The following is a 21,900-nucleotide window of genomic DNA, read 5'->3' on the forward strand; positions in this document are numbered from 1 at the left end:
GATTGTGTGTGAAATCCCCCGCTGTCAGGTCCGAACAACGTACAGACCTGGCAGCAAAAGGGTTAAGCCATCTATTTGGTAGATGGTCACATTCAATCGGACTTGTTCTGTAATGATGAAGAGGTTTTGTTGCTTTTCCAAGCCACTTCCTGAGTTCTAAATTTGTCAGGAAAATCACCCAGCATTTATAAAAACACATGTAGCACCGACACCTTTATTCAATTACCAAGGAAAGGCAGATGTTATTGTTCTAGAACAGGATGGGAGGTGTGAAAATTGTGGCACCACCCTGTTCTAGTTATATAATGACATTATTTGTGTCAAGAAGGCTTCAAGAAGTTCTGAAGCCTGCTAGCCACTTACTGAAAGTGGCAATCAACACGCCTTTTAAGTTCTGTGCTCAACAATTACAACCTGAAGTTGAATGGTACTTTTAGGCTACTTTCACACTGGGCCGCCCGAACGTTAGCGCTAAAGCGCCGCTCATTTTAGTGGTGCTTTTCGGCTGCTAGCGGGGCACTTTTAACTCCCGCTAGCAGCCGAAGGATTTAAAAGCGCCCGCTTGCGGTGCTCCTGAAGCTCTTTTCAGGCGCTTCGGAAGAGCTGCCCATTCATGCATACAGCGCTCCCAAAGCGCCCCAAGGATGATGCTTGCAGGACTTTTTCTAATGTTCCGCAAGTGCACCGCCCCAGTGTGAAAGCACCCGGGCTTTCACATTCGGGGAGCATGGGAGGCAGTTTTCAGGTGCTATTTCTAGCGCTAAAACGCCTGAAAACTGCCTCAGTGTCAAAGGGGTCTTAAAGTGGATGTAACCCCAAAAAAAAAAATTTTCAATTAAGGCTTGCACCTTGTACAGTATAGGATTTCCTCTCATCTGTGCCCAGTCTTGCCACAAAGAATTAATCCAGCTCTAAGCAGTCCTCTTATTTTTTTTTAGTGAGATAAAAATGGACAGAGAAATAAGAGTCCATTTCTCCCCCTTGCTGTGACTGACAGGTGATTTACATATCTCAAGTACAAGCCTGAGAGAGCCATTCGGTGTATGTCAGATCCCCTCCTCTTTTCTTCTCCAGCTCTCCCAGGATTGGTAGCTCCACACCTCAGCATGATTGGACATGCTGAAGTCATGTGGTGACTTTCCTGGGTTTTGACTGGATGTTGGTGATCATAGCAGAAGTTCAGTGTAAACAATACACAGGAGAAAATGCATGTTGACAAGGGGAGTGTACTGACATCATGACTCCACCCACCGATCTCCAGACAACAGACCCACCCACAGAATCTGCAGTTTTTTGGGTCTCATAACAGACAGAGGGGAGACATTTGGCAGGTAAAGATACATGCAGGAGGCATGTATATCCTTATAGATAACCCCTATGGGAGTAGTTTAGAAAGGATGAGAGTGGGTTTACATCCACTTTAAGGCGTCACCAAAGTTTGCTAAAAAGTTCTGCAAATGCTTTGTCAAACTTGCTGTTCACACTGCTCTTATACAAGCTGAAGCCTGTGTAGAAACAAGCCTAATGGAAACAGAGAAAGTACCGTATTTATCAGTGTATAACACGCACTTTTTTCTCCTGAAAATAGGGGACAAATCACGGGTGCGTGTTAAACGCCGACTGCGTACCTCGGAGGGGAAGGAAGGGGGCGAACGCCGCTGGAATTCACGAGCCGTTATCTCCGGTTTACTCGGCTCCCACATCACACACACACAGTCCCACCTCCACCACTGGCATTGGACTAGTGTTCTGTCTATCACAGGAGCTGGTCCAATGCCGAAATAGTGGAGGCGGGACTGTGTGTGTGTGTGAGAGCCGAGTGACAGCCCAGTAAACAGGAGATGACGGCTCAGTGATTTCCTGCCCTGTCCAGGCTGCATCGGTGGTGAGGCTGTAGAAAAGCATTGTGGCTAAAAAGGGGCATTGATCAGGCTGCATTGATGAGATGTGCTGCAAATGGATGGGCATTGATCAGGCTGGGTGGGAGATGAGGCTGCAGATGGGCACTAAACAGGCCGCATTGATGGGCATTGACCCTTATTTTAATTCAAAGTTGTTTATTTAAAAAATGTTTTTTTCCTGAAACTTCCCTCTTAAAATTAGAGTGCATGTTATACGCCGATAAATACGGAAATTAAAACCCGGGGTAATAACGCCTCCCCACTCCAAGGCACACAGACGTTTGCTGGTATAAAAAACGCCTAGTGTAAAATTCCTGGCATTTTCCTGCAGCCGAGTTGCCGCGGGTGGGAAATACAGCCAGCCATGTAAGTGACTTTTCCAAACTCGGACGTTTTACACAAGCAATATTTTTATTGCAGCAAACATTCGTGTGCATGAGGCCCAAAACTAAAATAAAAATCTTGGATTATATATAGTTTAATGGAACATTGTCACGAAAAAGGTTAGCCTGCAAATGTATATGGTAGCCCTTAGCATTAGGTCTCACAAATCCTGATTCACGATGACGCATTTCTTACATGAACACACGTGTGTGTATATCAATCAGCACACAAGACAACCTGACAGCCTCAGCCTGGCTCAGTCTAAGCCACGCCCCTCTGACACATTTCATCTTATCCACGGGGCTTAGTCATGGACCCCAAACCACGCAGGCAGGGTGAAACGCGTTAGTGGGGTGGTTTAAACAGAGCTGGGTTTTCGGCCGTTATCACTGGTGTGATGGATGGGCTTGCACGGTGTGTGGCGATTAGGACACTGTCTACAGATTGCATAGAGTGACTCCTCACCAGCCTCCACCCATAGCGGAATCCTTCGGACATGGCTACAGAAGCCTGAGCGGAGACCCAAACCTCTATTCAGGTTCAACAGTACAAATGACCACTGCCCTCACCTATAACTGGCCTTTGCAGCAAGGAGCACATGGAAGGGCAACGCATGTAAAACAAAACCAAAGAAATTCCCAGCTCAACTTACTGACTAGCCTGCTAACCAACCAAATCACCTTGTCTAACAGTTTGCGTTAAAAACAAGGGTTTCGTTTTCACACATTTGCAAATAAATCCCTAAGCTGCAGAGCCCCGTCAAGGCACCCCACTATTTGTAGTGCCAACTCTAAATTTTGAGATCCTCCACAGTGGAAGAACATGCATTAGGGCCCTTTCACACTGGGGTGTTTTGCAGGCACTACAGCGCTAAAAATAGTGCCTGCAAAGCGCCCTGAAACAGCCGCTGCTGTGTCCCCAATGTGAAAGCCCTGAGAGCTTTCACACTGGAGCGGTGCGCTGGCAGGACAGGAAAAAAAGTCCTGCTAGCAGCATCTTTGGAGCGGTGAAGGAGCGAGTGTATACACCGCTCCTAAACCGCTGCTGCCCACTGACATCAATGGGGCAGCGCGGCTATACCGCCGGCATAGTGCTGAACGGCCGAATACCGCCGCTAAAAATAGCGCAGTTTTACCGCCGACGCCGCTCCTGCCCCAGTGTGATTGGGGTCTTATAGTGGACAGGTGAGCCTGGAGGGAGCCCACCCCTCCTTAAAAGTCACAGGGGCGCACTGGACACCCAGCACATAGCACAATGGCAGCAAAGGTTTATTCAGGTTCACTCTCAACTCTGAAGACAATAATGTCAACCACAGCAGTCCAACAAATGACATTTGACTGTGGGAGCGAGACACCAAGGTGGGCAGGACCAGGTAAGGAATCACAAAAGGACTCTTCCACCTCTACCTAGGCCCATTCACACTGGCCGAATAGTAAAACTCAGAATTTGACTGTGTAGGCAGCTGTCAGTTGAAGGTTTGGTGGGATGTGTCAGCAGCTATAAATACTTAATATTTGGACATTTACCTGTCCAGGGAGCCTGCAATGTTCACACCCCAGCCGATCTTCGGATCGACTGTCGGGTGCAGCCGCCGCCATTCCTGGTAAGGGAACCCGCAATGAAGCCTTTCGGCTTCACAGCCAGTTCTCTACTGCGCATATGTGAAGCGCGCTGCGCTAATTGGTTCGGCGGCGGAGGAAGGAGGAGGGGGCCGAACTTCCGGGAGTCTAGGCTGTGGCCCCGTCTCCTGGAAGTGGGGAACGGTACCTGTCAAAAACAGGTCCCTGTTTCCCCCCTGAAAAGGTGCCAAATGTGGAACCGGAGGAGGGGGAGAAGCGGAAGTTCCACTTTTGAGTTGAACTCCGCTTTAAGCGCAATGCACCGTCTACCCCCCCCCCCCTTTTTATTCCAACTTTATTGAAATATCAAAATTACATTTCATTCATTTCTATGCAATGCATATTGGCGGCAGTGCATAGAAACAGACAGTACACAACGCCTTTAGGCGAATTCTAGTCCATTGCTGAGAAGTGCAGTATTCACATTTACACAATGCACTGCTCAGTACCCAGGGTCGATGTTGCAGTGTGAACAAGGCACACAGAAAATAACTGTTTGTTGTGTGTTCTTACGGTGATGGACATTGATCTAATGCAGGAAAATGCCAGTCACAGTACCTAATGTAAATGAGCGCTAAAACATTGCTACTGGGTAATCTTATCCTTTACGTTAGTAACTGGGATATCATACAGTGCGTGCTTCACCTTCCTCTCACACCAGGCTGGTAGGTAAATAGTTTTCATTGAAAGTGACCCTAGTGTGTGTGTTTGTATAAGTGGGTGTGTGTGTGTGTGTGTAGATATGTGTAGTTGTGTGTACAGTATGTATGTATGAATGTATCGGGCTGATTCAGTAAGGGTGCATTTACACGGGCAGCTGCCAGTGAGAATCTGTGACTTGTGCCCGCAGCGTACACTTAAAAAAAAAAAAAGTCTCAACTGGAGCACAACCAATCAGCTTCTACATTTTCATATTCTAAGCTGTGTGGGGAAAATTAAAGATAGAAATGTGTGTGTGCGAATAGACGCAGCCAGCACCCAGCACAAACCAATAACTAGCGCTGCCGCTGTACACACGCAAATGCAACTGCTCATTCATACGGTTACATGTCATTAGGTGCTCTGACTGGTACGGGACTCACACACTTTGTGTTCAGCTCTGGCTGACGCTAGGTGTTCAGTTTGTATGCTGCTGTATTCAGAGCCCAGGATTAAAGGGTTAGCTTCACCCTCACCAAAACCAACATTAAATATTGACTTTGCTATAGGTGTAAGCCATTTATGTACCACCCGAAGCCTGGCCAAGAAACTCCCAGAGATTGCATTATCCTGTTCTGCCTTGTTGCCAGGATGTTGCTAAGAGACTCCCAGCGGTTACTGCTCTACCTCATCATCAAAGGCGTGAGCTCCCAACCCCTGCATGTGTCCAGTATTCTCCTCCAATGCAGCATCACTGATCTCTACTATGGGGAGAGAATGTGCATGCGAGGGGGGGTTGAATCGGATGGGAGTGTCTTAGCATCATCCTAACAACAGGGCAGATCAAAATGATGCCATCTCCAGGGGTTTCTCAGCCAGGCTTTGGGAGGTACATACATGGCCTACACTTATAGCAAAGGCATTATTTAACTTTGGTCAAAGCTGCACAGTTTTGTTTTTAACCACTTGCGTACTGGGCACTTAAACCCCCCTCCTATCCAGACCAATTTTCAGCTTTCAGCGCTGACGCACTTTGAATGACAATGGCACGGTCATACAACACTGTACCCACTGTCCCACAAACAGAGCTTTCTTTTGGTGGTATTTGATCACCTCTGCGTTTTTTGGGGGTTTTTTTGTTAAAAAAAAAAATGTAAAAAGACCGAATTTAAAAAAAAAAAAAAAAAAAAAAAAAAAAAAAAAAATAATGTATTTATATTTTGTAATAAAATTTTAAAAAAGGTAATTTTTCTCCTTCATTGATGTACGCTGATGAGGCAGCACTGATGGGTGGCAGTGATGGGCACTGATGGGTGGCAATAATGGGCACTGATCGGTTACACTGATAGGCAGCACTGCTAGGTGGCACTGATTGGCACTACTGGTGGGCATTGATAGGTGGCACTTGTGGGCATTGATAGGTGGCACTGGTGGGCACTGTCAGGTGGCACTGGTGGGCACTGTCAGGTGGCAATGGCAGGTGGCATTGGCAGGGGGTACTTGTGGCACATATGAGGCAGAATTACCTCTTCCTCTTCTGGACCGATGTCCCTTGCTGATAAGCCGGTGATCAGCTTTTTTTTCCTCCTCGCGCTGTCAGCGTAAGGAGAAAAAAAGAAAAACGATCACAGAGCTTTTGTTTTGATCATGTGACCAGCTGTCATTGGCTGACAGCTGATCACATAGTAAGGGGCCGGGACCGGTCCCTTACTCGGATCAATGATCACCAGAGTCTCAGTGACTAGGCCCTGTAGGGCGCGTGCACAGGGGAGGCCGTCATACGACGGCCTCCCGGAAATTCAGGTCCGCGCTGTAGCCGTCATTCAGCTATAGCGCAGATGTCAAGTGGTTAATCTACAGGCACCCCTTACCTGCGTAAGCAGCTTTTTTTGACAAAGGTGAAGCAACTCTTTAACCACATCTGACCACAACAGTCTATTCACCTGATAGAGGTCTGAAGGAGAGGAAAACCTTCATACAAACGGTGAATGTTCCCTTCAATATTGTGCAAACATATGCAGGTGAAATAAGTAGACAGGAATTTGATTTTCACATGATTGGGTCATTGAAGGAAATATTCACATCATTTATAATAGGACGATTCTCAACATATACATACATATATAAATTATTTATAAATATTGAATGAGTGTGTATGTATATGAATGAATACTACATATACACACATACTGACACAGACACAACACCAATTCAACAAAAGTTGGGGTACGGTGTAAAATCTACATAAAACAAAATGCGATGATTTGCAAATCTCATAAACCCATATTTTATTCACAATAGAAAACATATGAAATGTTTAAGCTGAGAAAATCTACCACTGTAAGAAAAAAAAAAATGAAAAAGTAATTGATGGTAGCAACCGGTCACAATTTTTTTGAGACATGGCAACAAAAAGCTGGCAAAGTAAGTGGTACAGGGGGTCCCCGAGTTACGAACCTCCGACTTGCGAACAACTCCTACTTATGAACGGGAGGCTGCATGACGTTCTGCGCATGCGCGGCCATTTTTTGACGGCGGGCACATAGGAAACCATCGGAAAACGACGTCTGCGCATGCGCGGCTACTTGACAGAACATTGGAAAACATCTGAAAACGACGTTCTGCGCATGCGCTTCCGAACAAATCCGACTTCAGAACCAACAGGCAGTCCCTAACCCATTCGCAACTCAGGAACCCCCTGTATTAACAAGGAAGAGCTGGAAGAACATTTTGCCACCGATTAGGTCAATTGGCAACAGGTCAGCAACATGATTGGGTATAAGAAGAGCATTTTAGAGAGTCAGAGTGTCTCAGAAGTATTCTTGCTACTTTTTCACTGTGGACTGTTGTGGATTAATTTGAGGACATTGTTTAATTTTAATTAGCTTTTTTTTAGCTACCCAGCTATTCAGCACGATATTTGGTGTTATTAATATCACTGTTATTTATTGTTTATGAATTTTATTTATTTCTTATATAGTTCAGATAACATATTTATTTTGGCTCCTTGCACTTTATTACACATTAGTGTGTTTGATTTCGATTTATTACTCAGAGAATAATCATTTTTATATTCTTTTATTTATTTATTTATTATTTCCTATTTTTATCACTTTTGAACAGCGCCAATTCCCCTGTAATAATATTTTCCGGAACCGATGTTATGTCATCACTTTCGGTTTACTGAAGACTTAAAGGCGCCAAATTTTAAAAAATTATAGCACTCAAAACTGCCAAACTTGGCGTTTTTAAAGCTTTTAAGTGCAAAGGAGGGATATGGGGTCTTATAGATCCCTCCATAAAGAGTACCTGTCACTGACTATTACTGTCACAAGGGATGTTCACATTCCTTCTGACAGCAATAAAAGTGATCAGAATTTTTTTTTTTTTTCAAAAGGATAGTGTACAAATAAAATAAATAAGAAAACTTTTTTTTTTTTTTTTTAACTCACGAAAGTGTATTTTTCTCCAAAAAAAATTGCGTTTGAAAGATCGCTGCCCAAATACCATGTGACATTAAAAATTTCAACGACCGCCATTTTATTCTTTAGGGTCTCTGCTAAAAAAATATAATATAATATAAATAAATGTGTATTATATATATATATATATATATATATATATATATATATATATATATATATATATGTATATATGTTCTAAGTCATTTTCTAGCAAAAAAATACTGATTTTAACTTGTAAGCAACAAACGTCAGAAAAAAGGCTTAGGCAGGAAGGTAATAATTAAAGTGTATTTAAAGTGTATTTTTTTTCATAAACGTTGCGTTTGAAAAAATGCTGCGCAAATACCATGTGGCATAAAAAATTGCAACGATCGCCATTTTATTCTTTAGGGCCTCTGCTTAAAAAAATAAATAATCATATAACATTTTGGGGGGGGGGGGGTTAAGTCATTTTATAGCAAAAAATGTAGATTTTTACATGTATGAGAAGTGCAAGAATAGACCTGGTCTTCCAGTGGTTAACTTCTTCATTCAGATCCGCGCTATAGCAGAATGACGGCTACAGCGCAGATGTCCTCCCTTGCCCGAGCAGCCTGCGCGCCCCCCCCCCTGTAGGGAGCTCGCGGCATGCTCTGTGATCAGCGAGTCTATGAAATCCCGACCCCTTACCCCATGATCAGCTGCCAGCCAATGACAGCCGATCATGTGATGTAAACAGAGCCGGTTATTGGCTATTTTTTCTCCTTGTGCTGATAGGAGAGGAGAAAACAAAAAAAGCCGATCACCGGCGGTTCTCAGTGGGACATCGGTCCTGATCAAGGAGAGCTCCCACCAGCTCATCTGTGCCCACCTATGCCACCTGCCAGTGCACAACAGTGCCGCCTACCAGTGCCCACCAGTACCACCTATCAGTGTCACCAATCAGTGCCTCATCAACAGTGCTGCCCATCAGTGCTATCTATCAGTGGTACCTATCAGTAACACTTATCAGTGCCGCCTTATCTGTCTCCATCAGTTCAGCCTATCAGTGCCCACCAGTGCCGCCTCATAAGCGCATATCAATGAAGGAGAGAAATTACCTGTTTGCAAAATTTTATAACAAACTATGAAACTTTTTTTTTTTTTTTCAAAATGTTATCTTTTTTTGTTTGTTTAGCAAAAAAATAAAAACCCCAATAGTGATTAAATACCACCAAAAGAAAGCTCTATTTGCGTGAAAACAAATGATAAAAATGTCATTTGGGTACAGTGTAGCATGACCGCGCAATTGTCATTGAAAGTGCTACAGCGCTGAAAGCTGAGAACTGGTCTGGGCAGGAGGGGGGGTTTAGGTGCCCGGTAAGCAAGAGGTTAAAAGAATAGGAACCAAGGAAACATGGACTGTACCAACTTTTCTGGGACGTGTCGCTGCCATCAATTACCTTCTTTTTTTATCTATAATGTACATACAATTGTGTGTGTGTGTGTGTGTGTATATCTATCTATCTATCTATCTATATATATATATATATATATATATAGATAGATAGATAGATAGATAGATAGATAGATATACACACATACACAGCACAGTGATATGAATGAAGCGTCCCCTGTATTACTGTCTCATACACTGTGTATTGATCAGGCTGTACGATACATGAGCTCTCCTCCATCACACAGAATACAGGGATTCGGTGTACAGTAGCCATAGAAGAACACACACTCCAGTCACACATCCCCCCACTTCCTCACCCTCCGCAGGGAACACCGGAGAGATCCCACCGCTTCCGCCCGTCTCTGCTGCTTCCCGGTACCGCTTCCGGTTTCGGTGACTCTTCTCACATTAGTCAGTGTGGGCGTGCCCCCTAGAGGAAGCCTCTGCTGGCGACCGGCCCAATCAGCAGCGCGGTCCGTGTTGAGGGAAGGCGTGGCTGGCACCGCCCATGGGGACGTGATGGGCAGAACGGGGCGGTGCCGTTCAGCTATGTCTAGGGATAAGAGAAGGGAAGACGTGCTGAAGCTGTTGCCATGGTGATTATGGAAGAGATGGGGGGCGGAGCTGGTGTCGCCATCTTAGTGCCGATTAAAGAAAGACTCCTGAGAGGGAGGCGGGCCTCTTGTTTGTCACCATTTTGATGTTTATCATCTGTGACATCATGTGATGTCCAGGTGTGCAGGGACAGTCCCTGGCTGTGGAGATGGATGGCAAGGAAAGTCCCCAGCACAGTGATCAGTAGCTTCAGCCATGAGCTGCTACATGAAGATTGCATTATATGGGCAGTCTATGTCTGTGTATACACACATCAGCCATAGCTGGGTGACCACCTACCTAATACTGAGTAGGTCCCCCTTTTGCCGGCCTGTCCCGGTGAGGCATGGACTCCACGAGACCTGTAAAGGTATGCTGTGGTATCTGGCACCAAGCCCCGTCACTAGCAGATCCATTAAGTCCTGTAAGTTGTGAGGTGCGACCTCCATGGATTGTTTTTCCAACACATCCCACAGATGTTTCATTGGATTGAGGTTTGGAGAATTTGAAGCCCAAGTCAATACCTCAAACTCGTTGTTGTGTTCCTCAAGCCATTCTTGAACCATTTTTGTAGTGTGGCAGGTCGCATTATACTGCTGAAATTGGCCACTGCCTAGGGTTGCCACCTGTCCGGGTTTTGCATCATGTGTCTGGGTTTCAGTCCGCCTGAAACCCGTACACATTATTCAGAAAGGACTGTCCCTACACCCAGTTCCCCTGGGCATTTTGAAGCTCCCTCCCTCCAGCCTGGCTCTGTCCCAGGTCCCAGGGATATCCCCCTGGCCAGGGCTGTAGAGGGTGCTAATCCACACCGAGCCCACCTCCTGGAGACATCACATCCCAAAACGAGGAGAACAGTGCCCAGGCTGGCACAGCTCCGCTGCCGTGGGGGTGCCTTGGACAGGCAGAGCCCCTCCGCTACTCATATGGCTGCCGTTGCTCATACCCAGATTCCGCTGGGGGAGGACAACTACCCCAACCGCTACATGCACCGCATCACTACTTTCTTTGGGCCACCTAAAGGTATCGCAGGCCTTTTACGGTTCTATAGTGTATACTAAAACAAAAATAAATTCTCATGAACCACTAAAAAGTACAGGTTTGGCTTGAAGCAAAGGTGGCAACCCTACCACTGCCATCAGGGAATACCTTTTCCATGAAGGGGTGTACTTGGTCACCCGAAATGTTGAGGTAGTTGGTACCTCACACCCTCTAGTATGGGCTACTAGTGTGAGCGTAGGAAAAACATATTTTGGCCTGGAATCACCTGAGTCATTGAAAAGGGTCAGGGTTACTAGAGGCCAGGGCTGGATGACTGATCCTGGCAGCTCTCTGATGCCTCCCCCTAGTGTCTGGAATGTTGAAGAACCTTCTAGAATTAGAGGGCGGGGGCTAGGAGGAGCTACAATGAATATTTATGGAGCCTCGGCCAATCCCCAGATGTGGGCTGGCAGAGACAACCCCATAAATAGACATGAGCTATTTCAGCAGGGGAAGTCGGGTGGAAGATGGAGTGCTGAGGAGAGGCTGTTAGTGGCCTTTGAGGAAACCCCTGCCAGGGAGGGGCGGTACCTTGGGCCAGGTGCTTAGGAAAGCTGGTCTGGAAGGATCCTGACACAGGAGGCAGTGGAAGGAACCATGCTGCAGAGGTAGCGGGAAGGAGCAAGGAGAGACAGTGAGTAGATCAGCATGGTGCAGGGACAAGGGGAGAGGCTGCCATCTGCAGCAGCCCTCTCTTGAAGACCGCACAGTGCCAAATCTTCATCTAACCTTGCCTTGGGAGGTCTCCATGTGTGTGTGCAAGTCGGGTCAGGGTTACTAGAGGCCAGGGCTGGATGACTGATCCTGGCAGCTCTCTGATGCCTCCCCCTAGTGTCTGGAATGTTGAAGAACCTTCTAGAATTAGACGGCCGGAGTTAGGAGGAGCTACAATGAATATTTATGGAGCCTCGGCCAATCCCCAGATGTAGGCTGGCAGAGACAACCCCATAAATAGACATGGGCTTAGGGTTGCCACCTTTTCTTCAAGCCAAACCCGAACACTTTTGCGGCGCATGGCAATTTTTTTGTAGTACACGCTATAGGATTGTAAAATACCTGGGACACCTTTTGGGTTACCCAAAGAGAGTAGTAATGAGGTGTTCTACAGTGAACAGTGGCTATGGCCAAATTGCATTAACAGTAGGGGGACTTAAAGGGGCATGATTAAATAAAACAAAAGCATTTGTGTACCCAAAAAAAAAGAGTAGTGGATGGCGTCAGTAGGGCAGTGGACGGCATCAGTAGGGCAGTGGACGGCGTCAGTAGGGCAGTGGACGGCGGACGGCATCAGTAGGGCAGTGGACGGCATCAGTAGGGCAGTGGACGGCGTCAGTAGGGCAGTGGACGGCATCAGTAGGGCAGTGGACGGCGTCAGTAGGGCAGTGGACGGCGTCAGTAGGGCAGTGGACGGCGTCAGTAGGGCAGTGGACGGCGTCAGTAGAGCAGAGGACGGCGTCAGTAGAGCAGAGGACGGCGTCAGTAGGGCAGAGGACGGCGTCAGTAGAGCAGAGGACGGCGTCAGTAGGGCAGAGGACGGCGTCAGTAGGGCAGAGGACGGCGTCAGTAGGGCAGAGGACGGCGTCAGTAGGGCAGTGGACGGCGTCAGTAGGGCAGAGGATGGCGTCAGTAGAGCAGAGGACGGCGTCAGTAGGGCAGTGGACGGCGTCAGTAGAGCAGTGGACGGTGTCAGTAGAGCAGAGGACGGCGTCAGTAGAGCAGTGGACGGCGTCAGTAGAGCAGAGGACGGCGTCAGTAGGGCAGTGGACGGCGTCAGTAGAGCAGAGGACGGCGTCAGTAGGGCAGAGGACGGCGTCAGTAGGGCAGAGGATGGCGTCAGTAGGGCAGAGGACGGTGTCAGTAGGGCAGAGGACGGTGTCAGTAGAGCAGAGGATGATATCAGTAGAGCAGAGTCTATAATACCATGCTTTTTCCTGCAAAAGTGTCCCTGGTTGCTAGGACACCAGTCCAGAGGCCCTCAATTCACTGTCTTGGGGCATCGGTACAGGCGGCTGGGTGGGAGAGAGAGCGTGCACAGACAGACAGTGCAGTGTGACCCGGCTGCAGGACATTAGCCCCGCTGGAGCGGGGGACGAAGGGGGGGAATGAGTGCTGTTTGGGGGTAGCTGACAGGGGGGGGTAGCTGACAGAGGAGGGGCAGGTTGCTGACAGAGGAGGGGGGTAGCTGACAGAGGAGGGGGGTAGCTGACAGAGGGGAGGGGGGTAGCTGACAGGGGGGGAGGGGGGGTAGCTGACAGGGGGGGAGGGGGGGTAGCTGACAGAGGGGAGGGGGGTAGCTGACAGAGGGGAGGGGGGGTAGCTGACTGAGGAGGGGGGGTAGCTGACAGAGGGGAGGGGGTAGCTGACAGAGGAGAGGGGGTAGCTGACAGAGGGGAGGGGGGTAGCTGACAGAGGGGAGGGGGGTATCTGACAGAGGGGAGGGGGTAGCTGACAGAGGCCAGGGGGGTATCTGACAGAGGGGAAGGGGTAGCTGACAGAGGGGAGGGGGGTATCTGACAGAGGGGAGGGGGGTATCTGACAGAGGGGAGGGGGGTAGCTGACAGGGGGGAGGGGGGGTAGCTGACAGAGGGGAGGGGGTAGCTGACAGAGGGGAGGGGGGTAGCTGACAGGGGGGAGGGGGGGTAGCTGACAGAGGGGAGGGGGGTATCTGACAGAGGGGAGGGGGGTATCTGACAGAGGGGAGGGGGTAGCTGACAGGGGGGAGGGGGGGTAGCTGACAGAGGGGAGGGGGGTATCTGACAGAGGGGAGGGGTAGCTGACAGACAGGCGGTTGGTAGAGCAGATGACAGAGAGACCTCACCTCAGTCAGGAGACACACAGACATCGCACGCCAGGCAGGGAGGCGGGACTCCGGGCGGCCTTGATCACCCACAGCTCCACCAGGCCAATCACAAACCCTTATGAACGCCGCCCGCACATGATTAATTCAGAAAATCACGGGGCGCCCGCTGCCAACTGCCTAGCTCTCGCACACTCGCACAGTGTGACAGTGTACATTTATGGCGGCGGGCACGGGAATCGGCATGCGCCACTCTAGAAGTTGCGGCCGGGGCCAGAGGATGGTTGAACAGTTGCTATATGTGTCCGGGTTTCGGGCGGGTTGAAACCCGGGCACATGAGTCAAAACCCGGGCTGTCCGGGTCAAAACCGGACAGGTGGCAACCCTACATGGGCTATGTCAGCAGGGGGAGTCGGGTGGAAGATGGAGTGCTGAGGAGAGGCTGTCAGTGGCCTTTGAGGAAATCCCTGCCAGGGAGGGGCGGTACCTTGGGCCAGGTGCTTAGGAAAGCTGGTCTGGAAGGATCCTGACACAGGAGGCAGTGGAAGGAGCAAGGAGAGACAGTGAGTAGATCAGCATGGTGCAGGGATAGACAAGGGGAGAGGCTGCCATCTGCAGCAGGGCTCTCTTGAAGACCGCGCAGTGCTAAGTCTTCATCTACCCTTGCCCTGGGAGGTCTCCATGTGTGTGTGCCAGTCGGGCAGGACTGGGCAGAAAGTCAGTTAGGGGGACTGGGAGGAAGATCAGCCAGGCATGGCTGGTGGCAGCCAGGTGGGCTAGTATTTTACTACAAGCAAGTGGAGCTGGGATCAGTGGCCACAGGGAAGCAGGAGGACTGTCATGCTGTTTGCTCACTGCACTACTTTGTCTAGGGGTTGGGAATCCCTGCCTGTAATGGGCCTTTGCAGAACTAACTATAGAGATTGTTAAGCCTCGTACACACGATCAGATTTTCATCCGGGAATTGTGTGATGACAGACTGTTTGCCTAAAATCCAACTGTTAGTACGCTCCATCAGACAATTGTTGTGCAACTTTCCGCCAACAAATGTTGGATGGCAGGCTAGTAAATTTTCAGCGGACAACTGTCTGTTGTCAGATTTTCGTCTTGTGTGTACACAAGTCCGTCACACAAAAGTACAAACACGCATTCTCGGAATCACTGCTCACCAAACACGACATTAGCAGAAGGTGCCCAAAGGGTGGCGCTCAAGAGCTGAAATTCCATGTAGTTTGTTTGTTGGCCAACAATTGTGTACTGTTTGTATGCAAGACCTGTTCACGGCACACGGCCTTCGGAGAAAAGTCTGACGCTTTGTCTGACGAAAATCCGATCGTGTGTACGAGGCTTTAGTTTCCTCAAGAGTGAGCAGCAGGTGCTGTACTTGAAAACCAAGGTTGTGCAGGAGGAAGGAAAATTGGACTTTTTGTAAATAGGGAGGAAGTGTCCCTTTGTGAATAGCTTTGGCCATTTTTCAAGTTGGGCATCCCATAATTCCCTACCTCATCTAAGTTATCAACCCCTACTAAAAAATCAAAAACAAGCCAATGACTGTGTTCTGCCTTGGAGTGTGTGAAGGAAATGCTATGTGACAGCAGTGGGGACCCTGCACACTAGTGACTCCTACGGGGGTAGTGCTACACGTCAAAGTAATACATGTAACAAGTAACACATGTCAAAGTAACATCCACATGAATGGCAGGACCCAAGGTTTCCCAGCAGAACATTGCCCAAAGCATCACACTGCCTCCACCGCCTTGCCTTCTTCTCATATTGCATCCTGGTGCCATCTCTTCTCCAGGTAAGTGACACACACGGCCATCCACATGATGTAAAAGAAAATGTGATCCATCAGACAAGGCCACTTTCTTCCATTGCTCCGTGGTCCAGTTCTAATGCTCATATGCCCATTGTAGGAGCTTTTGGCAGTGGACACAGGTCAACATGGGTCGCCCTGACCACTCTGCAGCTACGCAGTCCCATACACAACAAACTTGTGATGCCCATAAAGTTGTGTCTGATCGTGTATATAACACAAAGCCATATGATAAGATGGATGGTCATCGTATAGGACCCGTTGTATCATACTTTCCTTTGAGTCAGCTCCTGTTGCTATTCCTAGCTATAGTGCTCCTACTCAGGTCCAGCCTCTCCTGGGATGGAAGTCTCCAATGTCCAAGGTAAATCTTCCATATTCAGATGCTTCCTAAGCGGCGCAACTTCTTTTTTGGAGTCTAAATGACACAATCTGTTGCCTTCTGGTATGAAGCCTTTTATGGGTAGTGGTTTAAGTGAATGCTAGTTAAGTTTTGGCTAATTCCTCTACTCAACCTCACCCTGGATGATGGCAGAGTCTCCTGCTTGTAAGCATGGCCCCAGATTTGCAACAGCAATGGTCATGCTGGCCAAGGGCATCTCCCACCATCTTCCTCTACAGGGTGGAGATGGGGTACCACTACCTGAGTTATGGAGGAATTCCGCCATCTTAGTTACCCACATGCATCCGGCCACAGGCTCACCTCCGAGATGCTTAGTGACTCTTAAATTAACGAGATGCTTTGCTTTAACGCACGTAAAAGTATTATAACGGTACAGCATATTGCTAACATCTCCTGCTTCTCTCTCCACCAACCTTAGCAGAACCTACAAAAATCAGGGGATACAAATCAGCCTTTCCAATATACATTCCTCACTAACAGTCCTTAATTTTGGTCCTCTTCTCCAAGAGTACCTAAGGACCTACCCTGAAAGGACATATCTCTAATTCTTTTAGACCTCACATAATGACTGCAGTAAACCATTTCTTCCCATATATCTATTTTCTTTAACCTGATGGTGTGTTAAATATATTAGAGTGACAAACCCCCATGCCACTCACTGGGGGGGGTTTAACCATGCAGAGAATTAACTCCTACCTACACACTCACTTCATGACATCTGAGTGCACACGTGGGACATGTGACTGAACAGTTGGGAGGAACTGTTTGATAAACAATGGCAGGCATCCTAAGAGATGACAAGTCTATAGAACCCAGAAGTCCCAAAAGCTTTCCCCCTTCAGATCTGATAAATCTGCTATGTGCGAATTTTCATAAGAAGTGGATTCTTTCAATACTCCTGCTATTTAATTTGAAGAACTGATGGACAGAAGGGTAGATCAGAGCTTAAATAAGATCTTTTTTTAACCTGCAGAGTGGCGGTGGCACTTACTTCGGTGGCATAAGTGTTGCGGGCTTGGACTAGCAATCTCAAATGAATGTAGGCAGATGCAGTCTACTTTCTCGCCTGCACATGACCCTATTTCACAGCGGCACTGCAGTCGGAGAGGAAGTCATGAGGAACAAGGTTCCTCTATGGTTTCCTGGGGGGGATTTATCCTACTGGATGCTGCTGCCCCATGTGACTCAAGCAGCCATCTTGTGTCAGACAGAGCCTATATAAAGCCCTGGCTCCCAGGCTTAGCACGTTTCAGCAAGCAGGCAGAGTAGGAACAGATAGCTTGCCTCTGAGGGACAGTAACAGCACTAGGGAGAGGTTCCTGACGAGGAGGGTAAGCAGAGAGTCGCATCTCTTCTGGACATTCTCCCAATTGGGACCTGATGTCCAGGGCGCATTTGGTTCACTCTCGACAGATGCTGTCATTCTGGCTGGAATCCATTTCTGTCCTGCTGCTGAATTGTGAGCTGGGTGACCTTCCCCCCAGGCATGTTCTGAACTGTTACTGCATTTCTTCAATACAAGTTCTATTGCACCTGCCTGTGTGAATTATTGTTTCTGCACCACTCTGCGCCCCACCTACAAGAGTCTTATGCTGCGTACACACGGTCGGACTTTTCAGCTACAAAAGTCCGACAGCCCGTCCGACAGACTTTCGACAGACTTTCGACGGACTTTTGGCGGACTTTCAACAGACTTTCTAACGAACGGACTTGCCTACACACGATCACACAAAAGTCCGACGGATTCGTACGTGAGGACGCACACCGGACTAAAATAAGGAAGTTGATAGCCAGTAGCCAATAGCTGCCCTAGCGTCGGCTTTTGTCCGTCGGACTAGCATACAGACGAGCGGATTTCTGGGTCCGGCGGAGTTACGACGTAAAGATTTGAAGCAAGTTCCAAATCTAAAGCCCGTCAGATTTGCGGCTGGAAAAGTCCGCTGAAAGTCCGGGGAAGCCCACACATGATCGGATTGTCCGCCGGACTTGGTCCGTCGGCGTCTGTCGGACTTTTGTAGCCGAAAAGTCCGACCGTGTGTACGTGGCATCAGAGATGAAAATCAGGAGGACCTCTTTTATAGTTGTTTTACAAGAGTTAACCATGGCACCTGATTTTGATGTGTTGACATCTTTCATGGATGATTCAGTAACAGTGAAGATGGCGTTATGGCTCAGGCATTGAGCAGTGTACTTAGTTTGCAAGCAGAGCTTTTTTTTAATGGAAATTTTTTTGGGGAAAAGGCTGGCTGAAGCGATACAAAGCATAACCAGAGGTAAATCAGGATTAAGAACTCAAGAAAGGAAAAGGTGACAACAGTCTTTCATTCTCAAAACTCAAGAAGTTAATTTGGAGAGGCTAGAAGTTTCAAGCCTGGAAAGAAGTTACTCAGACAGCACCAGAGAGGTCAAAGCTCTCTGCTACAAGGAGCCAACAAGAAATCCAGACACATGTCGAACGAACCAAAGTCATACTGAAGTTTTGCCCACAAACATAAATAAAAACACTCCAAAGCTCACATCTCAAATACCAAATAAAATAAGGTAGAAACCAGAGGACCCAGGGCAATAAGATGAATTAATAAATCAAAGCAATGATTTTATGAAGTATTGAAGTGTAGTGGGTCAATCAAACAAAGACTAAATCAAAGGTACAATAATACATAAATAATGTATAAGTCATGGGTTCCCAGGCACTAAACATTGACAGCTGAGCTACACAGAAAAAATGCAATATTACTGGGTAGCCAGAGGGGGAGCTCCCGAGCAATGAACAGATGACCTGAGAAGAGAGACCAGCGTGAAGACATACTATATTGTGTAGTATGTTTAGAAACAAAATGTTTATTGTTAAAAAGATAAAGTATTGTACTCACAAAACTAACAGAAGGTAAGGTCTGTTGGGGAAGATATCTTTAACTAACCTATTGTCCCTTTGGCAAGGTGGCATTTCAGAGGACATTGCATCAATGGGACAGAAGGTCTATAGGCTAGGAAATTCCATATTGCATTCATCATGATCTCAGATGATGGATATCTTCAGCAAACATTTACATTCTAGAACTTCTCCATCCTAGTGTGTGAATTACACAACAGACGTGAGTCTGTTGGGATGGAGAGCACAGTGCCTGGGTCATTGGGTTGTGAAGAGATGGACTTGTTCTCCTCCCAGGTCTTTGAATTGGCTTGAGCTGAAGGCAACCTTAGAAGCTCTGAAACACTTCTCTCAGGGCCGTTTTTAAGGCAGGGCAAAAGGGGCAGCTGCCCTGGGCCCTGTCATTGTTGTGGGGCCCAAAACAGCTGCCTCATACTTGCCAACTATCCTGGTTTAAATTCCCTCATCCCTTGAGGTTTTAGTCCCGTGCTGTGTCCCAATATCTCAGTGTGAAGTGCTGCTACTAATGCTGCCCAGCTCTGCCCTATTGTTGTGTACAGATGACTCACCTGCAGACCCTGTGTTTACATGTAAATTACCGGCATTCATAAAATAGTGGTGCCATTCATATGTAAATAGCAGTGGCCAGCGGCATTGATATGTATATCATGCCCCCTGAGGTCATATCCACAGTAATCTCTAGCAACCAATCAACAAGCAGAAATCATGTGCTGTAACCTCTAGCAACTAATCAGTGAGCCGTAATGTGTGCTGTAACCTCTAGCTGCTATTTATTGTATGTCTCAGAGCAGGTAGAGAGCGAAACTGCATGGGGGGGCCCCAAGAAAAGTTTTGCCCAGGGTCCAATCAATATTAAAGACGACCCTGACTTCTCTTGTTAGATTGCAGACTGGTAACGCTACCGTTAGACAACAAATGACAGTAAGAAGATTGCCAAACAAGGAGGTGCCAAGAGTTTCCCTCTTATCCGTTTGGCAGCAAAAATCTTCCTTCTGGGTTCATAGAATAGGTAAGCTGGTGCTTTAAGTCAATACTTTGTAAATCAGAGCAAGCAGAAGCTGAATTCTGATCTCTACAGAGAGTTTTAAGGAAGCAGGGGACACCTAAAACACATCTCATGACCTCAAAGTTCAACATCAATTTCCACTTTTCTTCTCCTGCTTTAAAGTGGTTGTAAACTCTTTACAACCACTTTTTGCTACAGCTAAGCCTATAATTAGGCTTACCTGTAGCTACACTGGATATCTCCTAAACCTGCACGGTTTAAGAGATATCCCCTGTATTTGCATGTGCCGACGTCACGTATGTGCTGTTGCTTCAGTTAGACTGTGCCGTTACCGGCGGTTCCCGCACGCATGCACGGAAGTGACGTCATCGTGGCTCCGGCCGATCACAGCGCCGGAGCCCGCAATACCTGGAAGTAACTCCGGGAGCGATGTCGGCCACCGGAGCGGGGTTCAAGGACTGCTGCAGGGGCTTCGATCTCAGGTAAGTTATTCCTAATGAGCTGGTATGCTATGCATACCAGCTCATTATGCCTTTGTCTTTCAGGGTTTTTTTTTCTAGGGTTTACAACCACTTTAAGTGCCAATATTTCCTGGGCCAATGGCTCTCGCTGCTGTCCATCACAGCCAGTGAGGAGGGAGCAGGGGGCAGGGCAGAGCCACACTCTGTATGTCAATGGACACACAGATCTGGCTTGGGAGTGAGCACGCATGAGTGCCCCCATAGCAAGCGGCTTGCTTTGGGGGCACTTGACAGAGGGGGACCCAAGAAAAGGAAGGTCAGGGCTGCTCTGTGGAAAACCATTGTACAGAGCAGATAGTTATACCATATTTATTATTTTAAAACACTAAGGTTTACAATCCATTAAACTCCAGCTCACATTTTCTAATCACTTACAGTAATAGTTTTTTCCTTTTGGGATAAAGGTTTACATGAATAAATAAAAGTCGATCATTTTATTAACCCCTGCCAGTGGTAAAAGGTTTGTCTCATGCATAAAAACTAGGGTTGTCCCGATACCACTTTTTTAAGACAGAGTACAAGTACTGATACTTTTTTCAAGTACTCGCCGATACCGATTACCGATACAGGCATACCCCACTTTTAAGTACACAATTGGGTTTATTTACTAAAGCTGGAAAGTGCAAAATCAGGCTCACTTCTGCATAGAAACCAATGAGCTTCTAACCCCAGCTTGTTCAAATAAGCGTTGGTAATAAAACCTGGAAACTCATTGGTTTCTATGCAGAAGTGAGCCTGATTTTGCACTTTCCTGCTTTAGCAAATAAACCCCATTGTGTACTTAAAATTGGGGTATGCCTGTACTTTTTTTTTAACACGTGTGTCAGTAGTTTTTTGTTTTTACAATTTTATTTTTTACAATTATTTTTTTTTAAATTATTTTTTACCATTTATTTTGTTATGTTTTTTTTACAATGCTTTCTTTTTTTTAAGGGGGGGGGGGTTGGACAGTGTCAGTGTTTTTTTTTATTTTATTTTTTATTATTTTTTACAATTAATTTCTTTTTATTTTTTTATCTTTTCAATTATTATTAGCCCTGTTGGGGGGCTTTGGTAAGATATCAGGGGTCTTACTAGACCCCTGACATCTCCCCTTTGAGACAGGGAAAGGGACTGAGGACACATGTTTCCCAGTCCCCTTCTCAGCAGCCTCTGCTGCACTGAAAATGAATGGAGAGGAAAAGACAGAGGCTCCTCTCCATTCATAAACTGAAGCATCGTAAACACAGGTTACGTTTCAGTTCTGTGAATGGACAGAGTCAGTTATCACTGACTGTTCATTCGAAAGAGGAAGGAGCCAGATTTACTGGCTCCCACCTCCGCTCTCCATCCTGCAAGATCGAGGGGGCAGAGGAGGAGAACGGAGGGGGACAGCAGCACAGAGGGGGCAGAGGAGGAGAATTGA

General features: G+C 47.2%; 1 protein-coding gene across 1 annotated transcript in view; it reads right to left on the reverse strand.

The window, feature by feature from the left end:
- The window catches only part of LOC141133232 (PDZ domain-containing protein GIPC1-like), a 52,548-nt gene extending 42,631 nt beyond the window's left edge, over window positions 1–9,917 (reverse strand). The window contains exon 1 of the mRNA XM_073622483.1: window positions 9,742–9,917. The gene's annotated coding sequence lies outside the window, so the exon portion shown is untranslated. The remainder of the gene's footprint in view (window positions 1–9,741) is intronic.
- Window positions 9,918–21,900: the final 11,983 nt, after the last annotated feature.

The sequence above is a fragment of the Aquarana catesbeiana genome, linkage group LG03, assembly GCF_042186555.1.
Source record: "Aquarana catesbeiana isolate 2022-GZ linkage group LG03, ASM4218655v1, whole genome shotgun sequence".
NCBI classification, from domain to species: Eukaryota; Metazoa; Chordata; class Amphibia; order Anura; family Ranidae; genus Aquarana; species Aquarana catesbeiana.